Source organism: Kogia breviceps, chromosome 8, assembly GCF_026419965.1.
Source record: "Kogia breviceps isolate mKogBre1 chromosome 8, mKogBre1 haplotype 1, whole genome shotgun sequence".
Taxonomy (NCBI): domain Eukaryota; kingdom Metazoa; phylum Chordata; class Mammalia; order Artiodactyla; family Physeteridae; genus Kogia; species Kogia breviceps.
This window is the reverse complement of record NC_081317.1, coordinates 23,946,454-23,962,061: the sequence shown is the minus strand read 5'-3', so window position 1 is coordinate 23,962,061 and position 15,608 is coordinate 23,946,454. Positions and strand designations below refer to the sequence as shown.

At 43.9% G+C, this 15,608-nt stretch overlaps 1 protein-coding gene across 4 annotated transcripts in view; it reads right to left on the bottom strand.

The window, feature by feature from the left end:
• The window catches only part of EPB41L4B (erythrocyte membrane protein band 4.1 like 4B), a 145,999-nt gene that overhangs the window by 44,517 nt on the left and 85,874 nt on the right, over positions 1–15,608 (bottom strand). The gene's annotated exons all lie outside the window — the stretch shown is intronic.

Genomic DNA, 15,608 nt, shown 5'->3' with positions numbered 1-15,608 from the left:
GAAGGGAAGGAGGGAGGGAGAAAAGGAAAGAAGCAGGGAGACAGGGAGGAAGGATGAATGGAGGCTGCGGAGCTGGGATGTGACGACAAAGGTGTGAACTGCAAATCCCATGGGCCTTATTTTCCTGTGTCTCAAATATGTTGAAAAGAATATCTGTCCTAAGGAGGCACAGAGACTGGGAGCTCAGAACAGAGAAAATTCCCTACAGCCTGGGACACTTTACATCTCAAGGCTCATCTTCCACACTGCTGCCAGCCTATGAAAGGTCTGAATGGGGGCTGTAATGGTCTAGGCAGCAGAGACAAACCAGAGAAACAATGAAAGGAAGAGAGTGACAGGATGGGGGGTATTGGCAGGATTTGAGAAGGGGAGAACACAGAGACACGGGGGGGGGGGGTCAGAAATTTTTGAATTTTTTAGCCTGGAGGACCAGGCAAATGGCATGCCATTAATTGAAAAAAGGATGTTGGGGGTGAAGGCTGCTTGGAGGAGGGAAAACTATGATTGAGCTTCAAACGGGTTACACTGAATGTGAGAATGAACACCCAAGGAGCAAGATGTCCTTTGGTAGAGATCTGGTGTACATTCGGGGCTGTAGGTAGTGTTGCGAAGTTTTGAGCAAGAATTTCTGAGGAACGGTAAATAGACATCAATCACCTCCCATGCCATCTCCAACCGATGCTCACTCTCTGCTTGGAATGTAAGACGAAAAAGGATTCTGAGGTTGTGCCAGCTCAGGAGGCAAGAGTGCTGTTTTTGATGACTGATGTCTGCCGCACACCTGGAATGAAGCTGTAGTCTCACATACCTTCTTGTCTTTCCAAGTTAAAAGTGTGTGTGTGTGTGTGTGTGTGTGTGTGTGTGTGTCTTATTTCCAGGAAACCCAGAGTGCAAAGTTAAACAGGGAAATAAATATATGTGCAGAGAGTGATAAATCGTATTTAATAATGTGTGATTTTCACTTTACCGTGACGTTTGGGGATAGACTGAGAAAGAGACAAATGGGAAAAGAAATAGAGGGTCAGAGAAGCTGCCTGGATCTCTGAGAGTAAGCGTTTCTAGAAGAGCAAAGATTCATAAGCAGGCGTGGTATGACCTGGGTGTTTTCTCAGCTCATACACATGGAAGACCATCCTGGAGATCCTAACTTATGGCACTGTGTGGGGTTATGGGTCTGTTAAGGAAATCCCTGTTCCTGGCCTCGTGGACTGTTCCCTGCAGAACTCCAGGAGGTGACATTCACATCAACTATGATATAAATGGCATCCACTGGAGTTGTGCCGCTGTCCTGTCCACAGGGACCTCAGAGAAGGTCAAGCCCACCCAGAGGGTCCGGCAGCACTCAGCAGCCCACAAGCCTCAGGGCCCAGTGGCTAAGGTTTAGGAGATGAGGCCAGCTCTGTGCTCACCGTCAATAGAGACTGAGATTCACCAGGCTTCTGGCATTCTGGAAAGGAGGTCACAAGTCCTGGTTTTCAGAGGGTGATGGACGAGGGGTATGTAGACATCAGCCCCTGCTTCCATGAGCTGGCAGTTGAAAGGATCTGCTGTGGAAGAAGGGGGCTGCTATGTGCCTAGCACATGCTAGGCGCTTTAATCGTATTCTTTTTCAGTTACCCTGCAAGGAAGCTGGTGCCACCTCCTTTTACAGTGGGACTCAGTGAAGGTAAGTAACGTGCCCTGTTAGTAGATGTGAAGTGAGAAGTTGAACCAGATCTAGTTTCTTCTCCTCCCTTCTCTTGGGGAAAGCCCCTACTTCCATTCTACTTCCAACTCTAGAAAAGTTAGTGTTCCTACTCGGGGGGCCTGTGTCATATGGGATGTTCTTGACTGCATTAGGGGTGGACACAGCTCTGCAGATGCATGGTTGGGGGACTTTTACAGCCCTGCCTAATCCCACCAGAGTCTCTCCCCTCCCTGACTCTGGGATCCAAGTAGGCCAAACACGTGGTACTCAATCAAAATGCGTTGCATACTGAAAAATGGGATAATGATTGAGGTTTATAATATTATAACATTATAATCATTATAATATTATTATACCATTGTTATATTAATTATTATATTATAATAGTTACAGTATTTAGTATAATAACAGCATGATTATTCAGAATAATCCTCCAGAATCCATCGCCAGAACTATGACGTGTGCAGGGCAGGGATGGGGGAGGGTTCTGAGCTGGAACACAGAACTTACAGGGCTTGCTCTTAAAACTAAGGCTGGGAGTGATCAAGGTGCTCTGAGGAACCAATCATACACTCTACAGCTCAGCCAAGTTCTGGGTGACGTGGGCTTCTGTGGGCAGCCCTGGGGATCTAATCTTGGATAAAAAAAAAAAAATCAAAGAATTGTAGAAACAGGGCCACTCAGATGTCATCTAGTTAGGTGGTTTTAAATTCTGGATGGATATTAAAAGCAGCAGAGGAAACCCTCTACACTGCTGGTGGGAATGTAAAATGGCACAACTGCTTTGGAAATCAGCCTGGCAGTTTCTCAAAAAGGTTAAGCATGGAGTTACCATACGACCCAGAAATTCCATTCCCAGGTATATACCCAAGAGAAATAAAAACATGTCCATACAAAGACTTGCACATGAATATTCACAGTAGCATTATTCACAAGAGCCAAAAGGTAGAAACAACCCAAGTGTCCACCAACTGATGAACAGATAAATAAAATCTGGTATATCCATACAACAGTATGTTATTCAGTTATAAAATGGAATGAAATATTGATCCATGCTATGACATGAATAAACCTTGAAAACATAATTCCATTTATAGGAAATGTCCAGAATAGGCAAATCCATAGAGACAGAAAGTAGATTAGTGGTTTCCTAGGATGTGGGAGGATGGGGAGAAATAGGAAGTGACTGCTAATGGGTATGGGGTCTCTTTTAGGAGAAGTTCAAATACTCTAAGATTAGACTGTAGTGACTGTACTACTTTGTGAAAACGCTAAAACTATTAAATCGTACAATTTGAATTGGTGAATTGTATGGTATCTAATTTATATCTTAATAAAGCTGATTAAAAAATCAACCAAGGGAGATTTTGAAAACTATCAATGTACAACCCTTACCCTGGCTAATTACATCATCTATCTCTACATCCAACGTGCAGCCAGGGCTGAGAAACAAGGCCCTAGTCCAACCTCCTCATTTTGCATATGGGGAAATGGGGACCCACTGGGGGGATGAGGTGACCAGGTCACACAGTGGGTAACTGGCTGAGTCTGGGACACAATCCAGGACTCCTACCTCTCTGCTCGCCAAGTGCTGCCCATCTGCTACATCTTCCCATCTGCCTCGGCTTCTATTTAAGGCAGCAAATGCACTCATCAGGAAAATCCCAAGACCTCCTTAGAACCCCACTGCCTAAGACATCTTTGTGTACACATCTTGTCTTCCCAATGATAGAGACTGTCATATCACATGTTTTCATGTCCTTGGGTGATGTTAAGACAACTGGTTCTACATTTCAGGAAAAAAGAGACCTTTGCCTCACAATATCTACATAAATTCTTTATTGGCTCCTCCCCAGGCTGGGTTGGACACCTCTGTCCTTACCTTTACCTTACCCTCCCTGAGTGCCCCTGACCTGCTGTTTCCAAGGAAATGCATTTCCCAGTTTCCCTGCCCTCTGGTTTCTATGTAGCTTTGACCAATGGGAGGTACTGACAGAGACTGCAGGGTAGGAGAAGGAGCTAAGTATTTCTCCCTCATCTCTTTCTACCTCAGGGGATGTTTTCAGCAGTAGTTGAGTCCCCTAGGGCTTCAGCTTTCACTAGACTGACTCCCTGTGGCCCCAGTTCCTGGGCTCTGGAATACTGCCATCTCTCTTTGTCTCTTTGTCTTTCCAGCTCTAGGAGTGATAAGCAGGTTCTACTGTTGCTAATTTCTGGGTTGCCTCACTGGTCACTTTAGCTACTTAGTTCTTTATCCCTTGTGTAATCAATTCCCTGTATCAAATTCCCTCTGTATAAAACCTGCCTAGAGTGATTTCAGTTCTGATTGTCCGTGACTGATACACAATTATCTACCTGTATCTATTTCTGGATTCTTCATATTTTTAAATGATTTTTAAAATTTTTTATTTTATTTTATTTATTTATTTTTGGCTGCGTTGGGTCTTCGTTGCTGCACGTGGGCTTTCTCTAGGTGGTGGCGAGCAGGGGCTACTCTTTGTTGCGGTGAGTGGTCTTCTCATTGCAGTGGCTTCTTTTGTTGCGGAGCATGGGCTCTAGGCACGCGGGCTCAGTAGTTGTGGCTTGCGGGCTCTAGAGTGTAGCCTCAGTAGTTGTGGCGCACAGGCTTACCTGCTCCACGGCATGTGGGATCTTCCCGGACCAGGGCTCGAACCCGTGTCCCCTGCATTGGCAGGTGGATTCTTAACCCCTGCACCAGCAGGGAAGCCCTGGATTCTTCATATTTTTATTGAACTATTTATTTATTGCTAAACCAGCACCAGACTGTCTTAATTACTTTTGTGTTAATATTTGGGCTTTTTAATATCTGATAGGACAAATCCTGTTTCCTTTCACACATCGTTTTTCTTTTTCTTTTGTTTTTTCTTGGCTATTATCATGCACTCAGTCTTCCAGATTACTTTACAATTCAAGTTACTACCAAAAAAATCCCATTGGAATTATGATTTGCAGCATTAAATATAATGGATTAATTTGGGAGAATGTATTCATAAGGTATTTCTCACCATTTATTTAGATCTTCTTAAATGTCGTTCAGTCAGAATTTTTAACTTTTCCATAAAGGTATGGAACATATCTTATTAACTTTATTCCTATCCATATATCAGTTTTGTCACAATTAAAAATGGGATCTCACTAATTATTATATTTTCTCTAATTTTTTTTACTACTAGATATATAAAACTACTGACTTTAAGGTATTTCCTTTTTTAAAAAATTTTATTTATTTATGGCTGTGTTGGGTCTTCGCTTCTGTGTGAGGGCTTTCTCTAGTTGCGGTGAGCGGGGGCCACACCTCATCGCGGTGCGCGGGCCTCTCACTTCGCGGCCTCTCTTGTTGCAGAGCACAAGCTCCAGACGCACAGGCTCAGTAGTTGTGTCTCACGGGCCTAGTTGCTCCGCGGCATGTGGGATCTTCCCAGACCAGGGCTCGAACCCGTGTCCCCTGCATTGGCAGGCAGATTCTCAACCACTGTGCCACCAGGGAAGCCCCATTTTAAGGTATTTCTACCTCTGGTCACTTTGCTGAACTCTTATTAATTGGAATTCACTTGTATTTTAGGATAATCATATGAATTTTATTTCTTCCTTCCCAGCATTTATTCTTTATTTCGTTTTCCTGGCTTACTGCATTGGTAAGGTCTCTAGAATGATATTAAATATTAGTAATCATCTTTGTCTTATTTCTGAAGTATGTAGATTATCTTAAATCTACAATCTAAAATAAATGTTGATTTGTGACAAATTCTACTTATCAGGTTAGAGACAGTCCTTCTACTGTTAGCCTACTAAGAATCTTGAAAGATTAGCATGACTTATTCTGAACAAATCCATTCTGTTCCTAAGTGAACACTACTTTACTAAGTGCTTAAAAAAGAATCTGTTCTCAAACTTTTCTTGGTATTACCATCAAGCTTATCACTCCAGGTTTTAGAATTCATTTTTCAAGAATCTGTATGACATTTCCCTGTCTATTCTTCTGGCATTTTCCCAAGACTCCATAGTTTTTCAAAGTGTGCTGGTGCTGGCTCAGCAATGACATATGCAAATTTTCTTCAAGGTCATTTTTCTCAACCTGAAGACTTTACCTGTAAAGCAGTAAAATATTTCCTGACTATTCTCTCTCTTATCTTGGACTTCAGTTTCATTCTCTTTGTTCTTTTCACCTTTCTGTAGTTAGTATACTGACTGGCTTCCTTGTTGAAAAAGAGAAAAACAAAACAGAAGTTAAGCAGCTCTTCTTCTGTCCTGTTAATCTCACATGCCATCCTCAAGATGGCTCCGCTATTAAACTGTTCATCTTTTTGCTCTGACCAAAGTGTGCATCTACAGAAGTCCTTTTTTAAAAAAAGGTCCCTGCTCCTTGGTTTTTGGTCATATGTTCTACCTTCCTTCTCTTTAAAATACTGTTTTAAATTGTGGGTTCTGAATGCCTTCACCTTTCAGACTATCTGATATATTCATAGTCCATGTGAAAAATATTCCCTTTGAGATCTACCCTTGTTTAACATTTTTGAAATCTGATCTTCTAAAGATTAGAATACATGGAAGATTAAACCCTGAATTCCACTCATTTCCTATTAATGATTCTAAGATACCAGGGTCATTTTCTTCCAAGGGTCTTGTCACTTATACACTTCCAACCCAGTCTTCCTTGCTGACCAGAATTAACAAAACACCGGCAGGGCAGTGTTACTTCTACCTTCCAAACAACCAGATCATCAGCTAGAAAGGCCAAGGCCTCAACAGACACTCTGCTTTTAACAGAACGCCAATGTCTGGATGGCCAAGAAGTCCCCCATATGTGATGTGCCAGCTTGAAGTCTCTTAGGGGAGCACAGTGGACATCCTCTCTGTCCAAAGTCATCTGGCATCTTCTCTGGATTGCTCAGTTCACCCTTAGGTGCTGCCTGTACTCAGTTACTCTTTTACCTATCCTGGCACATGTCTCAACTTCATAGCAGGGTTCCTCGAGGCAAGAACAGCTTCTGTGCAGCCCACACAGCAGCATATAAGTTCTCTAAACACCTTCCAGAAGAGCCTGGTTGGGGCAAACTGGCACCTATTTTACTTTTAGCCTAAGTGGGGACACCTCCATGTTCCTAATCAGAACTAAAGCATCAGAGAGTCGCTGACAAACAGTAAAGCTTCCCAACTGATAGGCCTCAGAAGGTGGCAAGTGGGTTGAAACTTTCATTCTCTCAGTTGTTGGAGCAAGGGGACAGGACCAAGGGCGCCGGGAGCCTCAAGCACCCTCATCTGCTTACCCCAGTGTGCTACACAACAACACATTTCCTATGGGTGCCGAGGACAAGAAAAAGCTGGGAAGCACGGGCTTCCCTGGTGGTGCAGTGGTTAAGAATCTGCCTGCTAATGCAAGGGACATGGGTTCGAGCCCTGGCCTGGGAAGATCCCACATGCCACGGAGCAACTAAGCCTGTGCGCCACAACTACTGAGCCTGCGTTCAAGAGCCCGCAAGCCACAACTACTGAGCCCATGTGCCACAACTACTGAAGCCTGTGCGCCTAGAGCCCATGCTCCGCAACAAGAGAAGCCACCGCAATGAGAAGCCCACGCACTGCAGCAAAGAGTAGCCCCTGCTCGCCACAACTAGAGAAAGCCCGTGCACAGCAATGATGACCCAACACAGCCAAAAATAAAAAACAAACAAATAAATAAATTAATTTCAATAAATAAGTAAATAAAGCTGGGAAGCATCATTACTAGTTCATAATTCAGTCCATTAGCCTGGAACTGTGGCTCTTGATTGGGACTCTCTTAGCAGAATCCACTCAAGTACCATGTTATCACAGCAGATGGCGTCAGCCAGAATCATACCTCCTGACTGAACACTAGTGCATTAATAACCCTCAGAGGAGAAAAAAAATGTGCTAACACTTCTGAGGGCCCAGCACTATGCCACCTATGAATTTACTTAATCTTCCAACATCTGAAGAAGGAACAATTATCACTATCCTTATTTTACAGATAAGGAAACAGGAACAGAGAGACTAACTAACTTACCCAAAGACACACAGCCAGTAAATGGCAGAGCTGGAATTTGAACCCAGGCAACCTGACTATAGAGCCCTGTGCTCTCTTCAGTGCCAAGTGACACTGCTTTGCCATGTGGATGATGAAAGCAGCAGCATAATGACATTAAAAGGATGCTGGTTGGCACTTAGCTTTGGTTGTGCTGCTGCTTAGCTATGACCTTAGGTAACTGATTTCACTTATCTGCCCACACACCGCATTTTCAGACAATCATTTATTAAGCATTTATACCTCAGGAGCTACAGATCAATGAAATAATTTGGTCTCTGCCACGTCTGGATGAGAGACAGGAGAAGGTGCATTTACCCATCCTGGTTTCCAGGATACCATTCCATTTTAATTTAGCAGAGACTAAACAGAGTAGGCATTACACTACAAGTTCTTATTGAATTTAGTGCAAACATACTATCTGACAGTAAGAGTATAATTGAAAAACTGTACCTTTTACATAATGGGTTTGAGAAGAAAATTGTACCAACATCTAGAAATGTGACACATTACGAATGTTAGGTCTATTAATTTGGGATGATTTCTTACACTAACTTAGGGGTTTTATGTTTTAAAAAGTGACTAGAGAGAAACAATGCCCCTACCTCATTTTTCTCTTGTCTGAAAAGGTCAAAATTACATTTTTTTGGCATTATTTACTCTTTTATATGGAGTAAAAATATACTAACTGGCAGAAAATTTTTTTTTTTCCCAATTTGTATTTCTTTCAAGACATTTTCCAGGCAATCAACTTGGAACTGTCCAGTTAGTGTTAGCACAGGTGATATCTGAATACACAGTAGACTGGCAGCTCTTGTTTTCATTAGTTTACTAGGTGCCTGGAGCCAAAGACGGTGTCTTCCTCAATAGCAATTCCCAGGGCACAGTGAGACAGCGGAGTAGATATTTGTTGGATGAATGGTGTAGTGCATTGAAATTGAACTCTCCCCAGGTAATTTATCACGTGTCAATTCATAAAAGCTTCACTCTGGTCACGAATTCCCCAGTTGTTCCTAACAATACATGATGGTCTCGGCAAAACTGCAGAGTAAACTATTCCACATCTTAAGGAATGACGAGAGCCTTTACGATTTGTTCAGTGGTAATAGGGTCTCTGTCCCGTGTGAGCTGCGGTAGGATGTGTGCCTCCATCTTTGAGTCTGGACTTTTCCTTTGGTGAAACTGGTACCCATTGGTGTCAATGAATGGCTGTAAGCAGACAAGGAGGCCTTGAACATTTTCTGCCAGAAAATCCATTTTACCTTGATATCGTTCTTGCTAAATTTTACGATGTCTTATTCTAATTGTCTGTGTAGGAGACAGCAAGAAGCTGTGAGGAAGGGCTCTGTAACTTTGCGGTGAGATCTAGGACTTTAGCAATTCCAGATAAATTTCAGGATCTGAGTCCAAAGAATAAATATTTCATGAGTTCACTTTTGCACAGAGGCTCATGACTAAGAATGTATTCAATCTTTTTCCTGCCTTAAGGAAAACAATACTGACATAAATATTGTTGTTTTCCTTTACAGCATTCACTTCTAACAAATCCAACAGTTTCCCCTTGATTTCTTACAGATTTTCTTTTTGCTTCTCATTTCTGCATTTCAATGCTCACTCTCTGCCTTAAAAGAAGATTCCTTTTCTTTCCTTTCTTTCTTCAGGTGGGGGACAGCAGCATTAACAGACTTGCCCCTAGTCACTGCTTTAAACACATACCCCAATAGCATCACGCGGGAGCCCTCAAGGAACAGTAAGACGAAATTATCGTTGCCATGAAAGCACAGCTGCTAAGTGTGTAAAATAATGTCGAAAGAGCCCGTTCTTTATCACCCTTTGCATTCTGCAAGAGTTATGGCAGGATCGGGCATGAGCTGCGAGTGTTATTTTTCCACTCGGCAGACACCATCCGACTCACCCAAATGAATGAAATTATTATTCATTCCAGAAAGAAGTTCAAGTTGGATGAATAAAATGCACACTCTGTTCAGGGCAGGTCCTGGACATTCTAATTGCACAAGACCAAGTATGCGCAGGAGCTGAATGTGGGGTATGAGGTTCTGAGGGGATACAGATGGGGCTTAATCTATTTTGGTTTTCATTCGTGCTTAAAAATCTCTTCAAATGGTCCTCTCTGTTCCCCAATTCTTGTAGGTTCTTCAGAAGCTTCTATTATAAACTTCCCTGCTTAGCCTCTGAAACCAAACACTGGGCCTAATTTTAAGGGCTTTTAAAATTGCCTTTAATATAGTTACAGCGTCTTTATCCAGCCACGGAATGCAACTGGCTAGTGGAGCCATTAGCGTAGCAACACCTCTTGCTTTTGAGGTCTCAGCTGTAGAAAGCGGATGTTTAAACCATTCACTATTCAGTAGGGGATGATTAGGTAGGTTTCTGCAGGTTTCTTGTAACATGAGCCTATGGGGATGTTCCTCTAATTATTCTAACCCCTTTTAGTAGATTGCCTAGACTAAGCCGTTTGGTATTTTAAATTCTGCAGCCTTTCCCCAATAAAACCACTGGCGAGTCTTGGGATGTGGCTGTGATGTTAGATTCCATATATTAGAATTTGAATTGTAATTAAATGTAAATCCGTCCTTCCCTGATCAAATACACCAGGGAAATTCATAGCGTCTGAGTGTAAAGTTCTTAATCAACTCCCAAAAGGGAAACAAGGATATCAGAAATCAATTCCTTCATACTGGCTATTATTATGCTGCCCCTTTTCCTTTTTCAGATCTCATGCTGATTGTTACCTGAGCTTCTGGAAAGCTGCTTTCACAGAAGGTCTGGTAAAGATCCCTTTCTTCACTATAAAAAGGCTAAGGTGACGGATTTTACTTCATCAGCCTGATCTTCATTAAAGAGTATGACTCAAGATTAGGGCCTCCAGATGTTTCACAGTAAACAAGGAACAAATGGCGTTCAAAATGAGAAAAAGGTGTGCCACCTTGCTTATAGAGAAATACAACTGAAACAGAAATTCTGATTTTTACCCATCAGACTAACAAGGTTTTAAAAAAGTTAGCGAAGGCTAGGCGCATGCTTCCTGTGGGATCACAGAGGCCCTGTCAAATAGCTGTTGTGTGTATAGTGGGGAGAGGCATAATCAGGTAGAATATCTTTGGAGGGACACTTCATTAGGCAATATCCAAATTAAGTACGTACATTCCTTTTGGCCCAGCATCTCTACTTGTAAGGAATTTATTCTACAGATGGATTTGCTCAAGTGAACGACGTGTATAAGGATGGCGGCAAAGCTGTCATTTTAGAGATTCAGGGCCGCCTAAATGTCCATCAGCATTGATTGGTTAAATAAATATGTGCTTGTTTAAACACAGAACAGCTCTAGATTGACAAGAAATGCTAACAATGTTTGTCTCTGGGGAAAACTAGGGAATAAGAGGGTGGAAAGGAAAAGTAAATTTTGGATATTTTTGAATTTTTACCACTGTCTGTATTACTTACTAGAAAAGGTTGAATAGCACAGCAGTTCTCTTTATTACTTTCTACTTAGTCTCCAAATAGTTAAAAGCTTCCTCTGCTTTGTGTAAGATGAAATCTCAAGTTGGGACAGGCTGGGAACTGGGCAGAAGAAGATCTGTTTCAATTCTCTCAACTTCTGAGTCCCAAATGTCCCAGCAGAATGGATTCTCTGTGGTCTCACCAATTCCTTCTCTAGGGCCACTCTCCCATTTGCAGGTCGGAAAGCACTGCCCACATTCTGCCTGGACGGTTATTTCTTCATATTCTCAGACAGAAATATCACTCCTATTTCCTTTTATCTCCTCTCAAAACATCCCCATGCTGTTTCTGCTTTTCGCTTGTTAAGAGTTTCAGAGCTGTGTCGTTACCTATTGTGTGAACTCTCTCCCATGTGATCTTTCCTTTGGACTGGAGCACCCCTTTCTGTTGCTAAACTTAGACCATACATCTCAACCCATCAACCTAGGAGACACACCGTTCCTTGAGCTAGACTTTGAATCTCCTGTCCCGCTTCTCACTACATGGACTGCTAAGGCCTTCAATCTCAAACACTGCTAAAAATTGCCACCAGCTAGCATCAAACATTGTGCAAAGCACCTTACACATACAGTGCCATTTAATTCTCATAACGGTGAGACATTGTTAAATTCCATTTTGGGATGAGGAAAATGAGGCACAAGAGAAGAAACTGGCCAAAGGTCACGTGGCTAGTGAGGGGTAAAGCTGGGATTCAAACTACCTGAGATTCCCAAGCGTGTCCACATTTCACCTAGTCTGAGAACTAGGTGCTGTTGCTCCAACAAAATCACCACTCCACACTGGATTCTGCAGTCTTCTCTCATCAGCCTGCAACATCCTACCATTTTGCTTCTGTAAACTTCCACCTGTTACCCCACCATGGGCTCTAATCTTGGCACGGGTCCTTAGATTGGAGTGTGCTATGCCCTCTCCTACTCGAGTGGTTGGAATTCACTAGCCTCTCACTTTAGCAGGAGGGCCCAACAATGACCTAAGTCTTGGTTTGACAGATTTTGTGGGAGGGAGGTTGTGATGAAATTAAAGCCATATAAAGAACCACTAGAATTCTTACATTCTTCTGCTTCACCATGAGCCCAAGGAAGTGCAAAGCTATGCTGAGCAGACAGATGTAGCTGCTTAGTATGATGTATCCGTCCGTTTACTTTTATTTTTTTTAAATTTATTTTTGGCTGTGTTGGGTCTTCGTTGCTGCGCATAGGCTTTCTCTAGTTGCAGTGAGCCGGGGCTACTCTTTGTTGCAGTGCATGGGCTTCTCATTGCGGCGGCTTCAGTAGTTGTGGCGCACGGGCTCAGTAGTTGTGGCTCGCGGGCTCTAGAGCACAGGCTCAGTAGTTGTGGTGTACGGGCTTAGCTGCTCCGCGGCATGTGGGATCTTCCCGGACCAGGGCTCGAACCCGTGTCCCCAGCACCAACAGGCGGATTCTTAACCACTGCGCCACCAGGGAAGTCCCCATTCATTTACTTTTGAACATCATGCCTCTTTAAGAATATGTATATGTACAACTGATTCACTTTGTTATAAAGCAGAGACTAACACACCATTGTAAAGCAATTATACTCCAATAAAGATGTTAAAAAAAGAGTTGGCCTCTAATTAGTTAAAAATTGAGCCACTAAAACAAGGGCAAACATAACAAGACAGGAAGCTGTGCTTTTCCAAAGTGTGGTCCTGTGCCTGCCCACCTCAGACTCTCCTTGGAGTGACCACTAAAAGGGAGGTTCTTAGGTCTCACCCCGACCACCTAAATAGAGCCTCACAATCTCCATTTTTAACAAGCTGTCCAAGCGATTATTTGGCTTCCTAATTTGGGGGGAAATGGGCCTTTTTGCAGAATTGTTGAGGATTTCTTCTTTAGTGGAGTCTCAGCTGAATGTCAATTTCACCTCTATTTCACCTTTTAGAAATCGCTGGGGCTTTTTAAAATGTGCCACCTTTCATGTGCCAAGGGACTTTCCTTTCTTTAGCTGCAGTTTGCTTTTTCTCTATCTCTGCCCCCCTTATACCTTGCCTAGGCATTTGTTGCCTCCTATAGCAAAATGGTGGAAGCAAATCATTCTAGGGCTATTTAGGGTATTTACCTGGTACTTTTGGAAGATTCAGTCAGTCAGGGAATTCACTTAGAGCCATGTGTGGGAAATACTGATCCAAATGGATCAACGCGGCTGCTCAAGGAGCTCTTTGATGAGCTCAGATCTTAAAAGACTAGTTAAAAGCTGGAAGGGCTTCCCTGGTGGCACAGTGGTTGAGAGTCCGCCTGCCGATGCAGGGGACACGGGTTCGTGCCCCTGTCCTGGAAGATCCCACGTGCCGCGGAGCGGCTGGGCCCGTGAGCCACGGCCGCTGAGCCTGCGCGTCCGGAGCCTGTGCTCCGCAACGGGACAGGCCACAACAGTGAGAGGCCCGCCTACTGCAAAAAAAAAGAGAAAAAAAAAGCTGGAAAATTAAGGGCAACGAAAAGGATCTATCATTTGTTGTGTTCAGGGCAGGACCCAGGAGGCTGGAGTCACTGACCTGGAAGCATGGTGGGATATTAACAGGCAAGAAAAACAAAGGACTCCTGCACCGTCCTTACTCCTTCATCTTCACCGTTAAGGAGGACCGTTTTCAGTGGAAGTGGTGGACCAAGAAATGAAACAAGCAAGAGGGTTTTGAAGGCCAAGGTAATCACCTGACATGATTTCAAGACTTCCAGTCCACATGAATTACATCAATCTGACGATACTGTCAATTCACTGTTAGATATTCTCAGGGGTCACAGAAAAACAGTGGATGATCAAGACCAGTAAGTAACTGAGTTTCAAAAATGCAAAAAGCTAATCCCATTAGTTTATGGAATCCTGAGTTTGGTTTTGCTGGCAGGTACTATTACAGAAGAAATGACCAGTTTGTGAGCTCTCGGGAAGGAAGAAGGGGATCATCTCAAATGAGTGGCTCACTAAGAAAATAACGCTCAATCTCCGCTCCTTTGAAAAGGGGGCTGGTTGGGACACGAATGCCTGCGTGGACAGGGTGACTAGACTGCTGGAGGAGGGGTGACGGGCGGGCTATTGGGAAGGGTTGCTAGCTCACTGGTGATGGTGATGAGCAAGGTTACAAACCACTGGTGTGGAGGAGAGACGGACAGTCACTACACTGAGAGTGGCGGAAGGTGGCTTTCTGGTAGTTCTGGATCTCGGTGTAGTAAACTCCTCAACATCACCCAGTAAGAGTCTCCTGGAGGTGTGGCTCGACAGGGTCCCAAACGGTGGAATAATTAGCGGTGAGAGGCCTTCAAGCACGGGAGCGGAGAACACAGACTCTGAAGTCAGAATTCTGAGTGACCCTGCGCAAGCTGCTTGGCTAGACCCGAAGCCTGAACTTCCCCACGTGTGAAAAGACTATCACCCACTTCACAGAGCAGTTGGGAAGGTCCAGTGAAGTGACACAGGCAGAGTCTGAAGTGCACATCTGGCTACTAGCCCCTGTACGTCTCTGTGGATCAGTGTTAACCTACCGGCGTTTCCAGTATCACACGGCTGGACCGTCGTTTGTCCCGCTCAAAGTTATAGCCACGCCTCCAGTGAGAACGCCATGAGCACAGGCGATAATATTTACATTTAGCAGAGGAATCCAGAACGTACGTGGTGGGCAAAGCCCTGCCAAAAGATGATGCTCTCGGCTGGATACAGTGGTTCAGATACCTTCAGATCAGCTCAGAAGTGATGTATTCCTGCCTGTTATCTGGTTAGACGTTTCCTTTAGAATGAATGCAGAATAATTCATCTGCTGAGCAGACATTCCTTGAGCACCTGCTACGCATCAGGTACCGGGGAGGAAAGGAGAGTGTGACACAAAGCTTACACTTAAGGAACGTACAGCCTCCAAGATGAGATGAATAAGAAAGGCAGTTTTAACACAAAATAGTGAATACATCACAGATATACACGAGGGCTGGGGGGAGTGGAGGAGCAGAGCACAGGAACTAGCCCAATTATTTGCAGAGGTGGGTGGAGGCAGTCAGAGTCCCTGGGAGAAGACAGCCAGCGTCTGCGCAGAGGCGTAAGGGATGAGCAGGAGTTGGGTGAAGAGGATGGGAGTGACAGCACGTTCAGCAGAAGGAACGGTATTTGCAAAGGCACAGATGGGAGTTAACAGCAGGGTATGGTGAATGCCAGGAACTACAAGCAGTTTGGTGTTGTAGGAGTTTAAACGGGAGGGTGAGAAATGGGGGAAAAATACGCTAGCTAGGGCAACAGGACAGGAGCAGATAGCGGGGGAATTCCAGAGAAGGCCTTGGACTTCACACCCTGTGGGTCATGGAGAACTCTGGCAGATATCAAGGACTGCAAGGACGC